This window comes from Petaurus breviceps, unplaced genomic scaffold (genome assembly GCF_028583685.1).
Source record: "Petaurus breviceps papuanus isolate PSGF00001 unplaced genomic scaffold, PetGlider_PUasm1.0 171, whole genome shotgun sequence".
Lineage (NCBI taxonomy): Eukaryota > Metazoa > Chordata > Mammalia > Diprotodontia > Petauridae > Petaurus > Petaurus breviceps.
Genome location: NW_027185754.1, coordinates 14,950,846 through 14,958,646, shown reverse-complemented (window position 1 = coordinate 14,958,646; position 7,801 = coordinate 14,950,846). Strand labels below are relative to the sequence as shown.

The following is a 7,801-nucleotide window of genomic DNA, read 5'->3' as shown; positions in this document are numbered from 1 at the left end:
AGAGAGAGACAGAGACAGAGACAGAGAGAGAGAGAGAGAGAGAGAGAGAGAGAGAGAGAGAGAGAGAGAGAGAGAGAGACAGAGACAGAGACAGAGGCAGAGACAGAGACAGAGACAGAGAGAGAGAGACAGAGACAGAGACAGAGAGAGACAGAGAGAGACAGAGAGAGACAGAGAGAGAGGAGAGAGAGGAGAGAGAGGTCCGGGCTTTTAGCATATTTTGAAAATGATGAGTGCTTAATAAATGTTTGCTAAATTGAATTGAAGTTGAGCCCCATAGTCATCTTCCGGCAATCTGGGGCCTTCTTTCTCTTGATGAATGACATTTAATTCCTTTAGAAAAATAGGGTAGAATCTCAAAGGGGTAGGAGCAATGTGGGCCTGGGTAGTCAGGGAAGGCTTCATGGAGGATGTTGGGCTTTGCACTGGGGTCTTGGAGGGTGAGTAGGACTTGCATGGAAGGAGAGGCGGAAGAAGGTATGAAGACACAGAGGAAGAAATAAATACAGCAGGTATGTGTGAGGGTGGGGCAAGTAAGCACAAGATTATAAATACAGAGTTGGGAAGAGTCTTATAAATCATCTCTTTCCCTTCTTTTGTAGACAAGAGACCTGAAGTCCAGAAAATAAGAAGTGGCTTTCATGAGGTCATGCAGGTGGCCACGCCAGAAGGTGAACTCAACGTTTGGTACTTTTTTCACTGAAGGCAGTAAGGAGACTTTTCCAATTGAATTAGAAGGTTCATGTTGGAAAATAAATTAGTGAATCAATATTCATTCATTAAATAAGGTTGGACAGGCAGAATGAATGGATGGTTATATTATTGAAAATTTTGAATATTAGATTGAGGGGTTTAGATTTGTTTTAAAAGGCAATGGGAGGCCACTATAGGTTCTAGAGTAGGGGAATGACATTCTGCAAATGGTTTCAAGATTTGCACATAGCTCTGGTAGAACCTGAAAGAAGGAAAGAGAATAAGCTTTTATATAGTACCTACTACAAACCAAGAACTTTACAAATATTATCTCCTTTGATCCTCACAACAACCCTATGAAGCAGACGCTGTTACTATCCTCATTTTATAGTTGAAGAAACTGAGGCAGACAGAGGCTAAATGACTTGCCTGGGGTCACAAAGCTGGTAAGTGTCTGAGGCTAGATTGGAATTCAGGTCTTCCTTCCTGTCTTCATAGTCAGCAGCCTAACCACAGTGTAGTGGTTAGGTAGTTGCAGGGAAGGAAGAGGTATGCCTTCTCCCTCTTTGTCTCTTCTATCACCAATCTGCCCTCACCTCTCCCAGTGGTTGAAAGTAGAGAAAACTCCATTCTTTCCCTTCCCTCCACAAACATTTTTAGCTCTTCTCAGTGGGCACCATACTGAATCCAACAGGCACATTAGGGCAGGCTAAGTCAGAGTGGGATGGTCTGGAGAGTTGCTAATCAGAGGGTAAGTTATATATCTTCCCAGAAAGACAAAGGGAACCGCACTCATCTAATTGCTCATGGAGAATTATGCACATTTGTAAACTGTAAACACAGGGAAAAAAATTAGTGGTTCTGGGGAGAGGGGAGAAGATAGGGATCAGGGAGAATGAGAAAGAGAATCAGGGTGATTTGCAAAGGCTCTGTCCACACCTGCCACTATCCACAATGCACAACTTACCTGAAGTAATAATAAAATGAACAAATTGTCCACATTTGTGTAATACTTATAATTTCCTCCAAGATCTGCGATCTAGTGAACTTGGTTTCTCAGAGGTAGTTTTATACCTGTTATACTATTTGATAGAGTTACCCTCTTAGGTAAGTGTAGCCATGACCATAGTGCAATGGGAAGAGTATTGGAGTTAAAGATGGGAAAATGTGGATTAAAATTACACCTCAGCTATTTCTAGCTGGGTGACTCTTGGCAAATTACTTAACTTCATTGACCCTCAGTTTCTTCCTCTGTAAAATAGGGATAATAATAGGACCTACTTAGGGTGCTATACTGAGGCTCAAATGAAATAACATTGGGAAAGCACTTTTTAAAACTTAAAGCACATAGAAATATGATTGTTTTTTTCATTTGAGAAAAAGACCCAGAGGTGAAAGCCATTTATCCCAGGACACACAGCTAATAACAACTCATATTTCTGTCATACTTTAAGATCTTGCTGTTGAGTCCTTTTCAGTCTGACTCTCCATGACCCCATGTGGGGTTTTCTTGGAAGAGATGCAGTAATGGTTTGGCATTTCCTTCTCCAGCTCATTTTATAGGTGAGGAAACTGAGGCAAACAGGGTTAAGACACTTGCCCAGGATCACACAGCTAGGAAGAGTCTGAGGCTGGATTTGAACTCACAAAGATGAGTGTTCCTGATTCCTGACCTGGTGCTTTATCTACCTTTCCACCTGGCTGCCCCTTTAAGGTTTATGAAATGCTTTTCTCACAGCAACTCTGAGAAGCTTTCCAGGTATGATCATTCCAATTTTATAGAGGAGAAAACAGCCTTAGAGATAGAATGTGACTTTCCCACAGTCACATAGCTAGGAAGTATAATCTGGGACTCAGTCACATCCTCTAATTCCAAATCCAATAAGTGTTTTTTCTACTACACCATGGTTCTTTTTCAAACCTCAATTTTTATAATTTTTATCTGTATCTTTATATCATCTTCATTTCATCCTTCCCACTCTCCTTCCCAGAGGGTCACATCTTATAACAAAGATTAAGAAAAAGTTCAACAAAACCAACTAAGACATCAACCAAGTTCAATATTATATTTAATGTTCGACAGTCATAGTCCACCACCTCAGTAAAGGACAGACTTTGTCTCCATTATGTAGAGCCAAACTTGGTCATTATAATTTCACAGCATTGAGATCTGATTTGTTGGTATGGATCCATTTACTTTGTTGTAGTCGTATATATTATTTTTATGGTTCTTCTTTATTCACTGAGTCAGTTCCTATGTCTACCCTATAACAAGCTTCATCTAAATGAAATGGCAAAGTAGATTTAGAACCCAAGACTCTGACCCTTTCTTAGGGCTCTTCTGTTAGAACCAATAAGGAGAATGATAAAAGAGAAATGATACATAAAGAGCAGAGCAGGAATCTGCTATCTTGGGATGCTTTTTAACAGCTATAGACCTTCCAGAAATAGCTTACCTCATCTCCATGCAAACTCTGCGCAAGCCCTGGTGGCTGGAATTATTCCATATTGCAAAGAGAAGTAGAGGCAAGAGGGAAGCAGCTGAGATTCTGTTGCCGGCTTGTTTGGTAAATGGAGAGGGAGAAAGCCCAACTCCACAACTCTTAGCTGGGTACAGACTAAGGAGTAGAGACACAAAAAGAGAGAAGCAGATTCAGAGACAAGGAGAATGGGAGGAAGAAGTTTCCATTGGCAACTATGAAGGAAGGATTTTGGAGGGTCTACCCCTTCCAAACAGTGAAGCAATCAAAAAGCATTTGTTAAATACTTACTACATTAATATGTTAAAGTTACTAATGTTATTATGTTATTATTATTAATATCACTATCTGGACTTCCTCTCCTCGCCAACAGATTTCTCTCCCTGGAGACACCTTCCCTCTGAGGTCCTCTCTCCTGATGAATGAGTCCCTAGCCTGGACCACCATTTCATGAAGCACTAGGACAATGCTCACTTCACCCCTGATTCCATTTCTCATTCTCTAGACTTCTCTACCTCCTCTAGAACAGCCTTGTTCTCTTGTGGGAACCCTTCCATCTATCTTCCCCTGTTCCACCTTCCAGCACTCCTCTATGTGTTGGCTTTCTCCATTAGAATGTAAGCTCCTTGAAGGCAGAGATTTTGCCTGCATCTTGTAGACAAGAAAGAAAGGTCATAAATAGTACCTACTCTTAAAGAGTACAGTGCCTGGAACATAGTAAAGTGCTCAATGAACTGTCTATCTATCTATCTGTCTGTCTGTCTGTCTGTCTGTCTATCTATCTATCTACTGCCTATCTGTCTTTCTATGTATCCACCTACCAGTTACCATGCTAAACACTGGTGATTCAAAAAAAAGTAAAAGCAGGTCCTTCCTTCAACATGTAAATACCTAGGAGAGACAACATGTAAATAACCAGGTACATAAAACATCTGTGTGGAGCAGATAGGAGGTCATCTCAGAGGAGAAGACACTAGAAGTTGGGGGTTGGGGAGTAGAAAGGGTCTCCTGCAGAAGGTGGACAAATGAATAACTAAGAAAATGGAGTGACCACATTGGTGAGGACAATATTGCATCTGTGAAGAAAACTGATATAAGCATTTTAGCTGGCACAGCAGAAACCATTTGGGTAAAAATTAAAGACAATAAAAGGCAGTAATGTGATTCTTAACTGTTGCTATAGACCTTCAGGGCAGTTAGAGAAAGTAAATTAGGAAATGTTTTCAGAGATGAGCTGGTTTCCAAGCAGGGATTGGGAGGGTTGCATTATAAAAACTGGAGGTGGGGGCAGGGAACAGAGAGAGGAGGGAAGAGAAGAAACCAACTCCAAGTTTGGATTCATTCCCCTACCACCAGGCCCTATATAGTACCCCATTTCAGGGAAGAATCTATTGCTCTGTGATCCACAAAGAGATTCCTTCATTCGTTTATTCAACAAATTTCTTTTGAGGGCTTCCTCTATGCAAGATCACCATGGAGAGATACAAAAAGTCCCTAGTTTCATGGAGGTTACTGTCTAGTAAGGAGATAGGACATGACCACAAAACACAAGATATGGGGTTACAAGATGAGGATATTGGAGAGATACCAAAATGTACTTTGGGAGATTCAAGGGGAATGAATGGTCATGGATATCAAGTGGGATCAGAGAAGATAAGCAGATGATGAACAGAAAAGGAAATGACATCTGAAAGTACCAGGTGAGTAGCCAAACCACAGAGTCTGGGATAAAGAAAAGACTTCTCCTTACACACACACACACAAACACACAAACACACACACACACACACACTATTGTCTTCCCTCTATCCAAATCCTACTAGAGAAGAAGCATGAGAAAGTGAAAAGAACTATCAGTCAGTCAATAAACATTTATTTTGTACTTGCTATGTGCCAGGCACTAGGCATACAAAGGCCAAAGACACTTCCTACTCTCAGGGAGAACACTGGCTATAGATTCAGAGGATCTCAGACATTCATTGAGAATTTGAAAGGCTTGTAAAGCAGAGGCAGAGACAGGTGGTCTCAGAGCAGGGGCCTTGCTGAACATCTCATTTGCAGATGCTCCATGAGAGGGTCTAACATAGCCATCATAAACAATTACAGCATCCAAGGGCTAAGCAATAGCTCTAGAACCAGAATGGACCCTAGAGACTCTCTAGCCCAATCTCCCCATTTTACAGATGGGGAGAGTGAGGCTCAGGAAGGAGTTAGTTGCACAAACAGGAAAGTATATCTTTCAGAGCTGTGGGGGCCTTTAAAGAACATTTAGTCCAATGTCTATCTGTTTTACAAACCACAAAACTGAGTCTCAGTAAGGGGCCATGACTTGTCCACAGTCATACAGCATACTTGTACTCACCCCTGGGACCCCAGACTCCAATCCAGCGTACTTTCCATCATACCCCATTGTTTCAGAGTAACATTAAGAAATGTACTGATGAATCTATTTGGAAATTTGCTGCACAGACTTGGAATATAGTTAAAATAATCACGTTAATAAATAATTTTCTCTCATTATAATTTGGCACATTAGCCAGGGCAGATTAGCAATTTGTTCCTGCCAGTAAGTGCAGTGGTTGGAAGGCATCAAGCTCCAGATCCATTTTCTCACAGGTAATAGTCACTCTCCAAATGCTAATGTCATTGTCCCTGAACAAACAGGCCTGCTGGAAAATGAAACCAAGGAGGTGGCTGCAGTGAGAATAGATCCCAGAGATCTTGACTCAAATCCTTCCTCAGATTTCAACAGCAATAAAAAAGATAATGGGTTCAAATTCCAGGTAGGTCATCTTTCTAACCATGTGACCTTAGACATGTCATTTCTGTCTCTCTAAACCTCAGTTTCCTCACCCGTAAAATGGGAATAATAATCTCTGTCCAGACTATTTTATCTAGTTGTTCTGAGGACCTAAAGAGATAACAGCTTTGGAAGTGGCTTGAAACCATAAAGTACCATGTAAATGTAAGCCATTGTTATCATAAATTCTTCCCACAGGCTCCAGAGAAAATGATTTTATGTGCTGGAAAGCAAGTTGTACTTGGGATCAGAGGATCTGGGCTTGAATCCTGCCTTTGTTACTACCTGTGTGACCTTTATCAAATCACTTTTCATCTCTATAAAATGGGGGCAGATGAGATGATTTATGAGGCCCTTTCTAGTTCTAAATGTCTGACCCTACCATCCCATGTTTCCAGACTACTTACTAAAGACTCTCTCTACTTCTCCCCACCCTATCTGTCTCTCGCTTTTCTCTGTGTTTCTTCTCCCTTTCTCTTTGTTTCTCTCTGTCTCTGTCTCTCTGTTTCTCTGTCTCTCTCTGTCTCTTTTTTTCTCTCTCGCTCTCCCTCCCTTTCTCTTTCTTTTTCTCTCTCCCTCCCTCTCTTTCTCCCTTTTCTCTTTCTCCTCCATCTTCCCTTTTTCCTCCTTCCCCCTCTGCTACCATTATAATGCCTTAGATTTGCCAAAACACACCCCACATTCCAGCATCACTCAGCCTACAGAGGGGACATCCTGAGTCAGAATCTTGAGAAACACATTGCCTTTTTTATTAATTACTATTATTAAATTGACCGCACCAGCCAACCCCACCTGTAGCCCAGTTTGCTGCAGAGCAGGTGGGGCTTCTGTTTTGATTTCACATTGTATAGCTTCCTGCCCTTGTGTGGTAACAGGAAGGAGAAAATCAGGCACACAACTGAAAATCCACTCCAAGGAAACAGAGAGCAGGTCCGCAGCTTGGAGTCACCATCTTTTGGCAGGCGCTGAACAGTTCTGACTCTCCCAAGGAGACCATAATTGAGAGCAGCACTAGGTTATCTGTGGTTGTGCATCCAAAAAGAGAAAAAAAAAATTAAGCGAGAAAAATAAAAATTAAAAAAAATCTGAATTGCTTAGCATCTGAATTGCTTCCTGAAGACACAGAACTTAAACATGATTAATTTTTAGGCTTTTTTGTGAATAAGAGCTGATTAAATGTTTATATTTTCCATCATTTTGCTGAAAGCGTGACTACATTATACCAGCAGAGCTGCACTAACTAAATAATATTTCTGTTACTTTTATTACATTTATTCTGCAACATTAGGAAACAAGATCACTGCTATCATTACATCAATCCAAATATGGCATTAAAATCAGGGGGCTGACAGAGAGTTTCTCCTCCAAGATATACCTGCAGATTGAATTTCTAGACCCCCAAGGAAAGGGAGCAGGGAAGGGGGAGAAGGAACCAAGAGAAAGGAAGACATGTTTTAAAAGAATGCCAAAAGGGAAGGATAAGAATTCAGAGAGCTCCTACTATGTGCCTGTGATAAGAGTGTTTGATGCCAGCATATACACTCACAACAACCAAATGAGGCTTAACTAAGTCTCCCACTGCTAATTTCCCTTTCTCCTACCCTTGCTATCTTTGCTTCTTGCACTGGCATCTCCTCAACTATCAGCCAAATAAACTCGGGCCCATCTGCAAGTTTTGGTGCAAGAGTTAAAAACTGGCTTACAAAGGGTGCCTGAAACTTTCCTGATTATACTGGAAATTCTCTGTTCATTGAGTTCCACAGCTGACCAAATTTTGATTACAAAGGTGTTGTTTATATTGTCACCATAATACCGAGTGCAAAAATGA

General features: G+C 41.1%; 1 long non-coding RNA gene across 2 annotated transcripts in view; it reads left to right on the top strand.

The window, feature by feature from the left end:
• Window positions 1–7,801, top strand: part of LOC138157111 (uncharacterized) — a 70,116-nt gene that overhangs the window by 57,294 nt on the left and 5,021 nt on the right. Inside the window, exon 3 of one of the 2 annotated variants that reach the window (XR_011167295.1) lies at window positions 603–671. This is a non-coding gene — a long non-coding RNA (uncharacterized lncRNA). Of the gene's footprint in view, window positions 1–602; window positions 799–7,801 lie in introns of those variants that run through there. The other variant, XR_011167296.1, reaches the window with a different exon arrangement.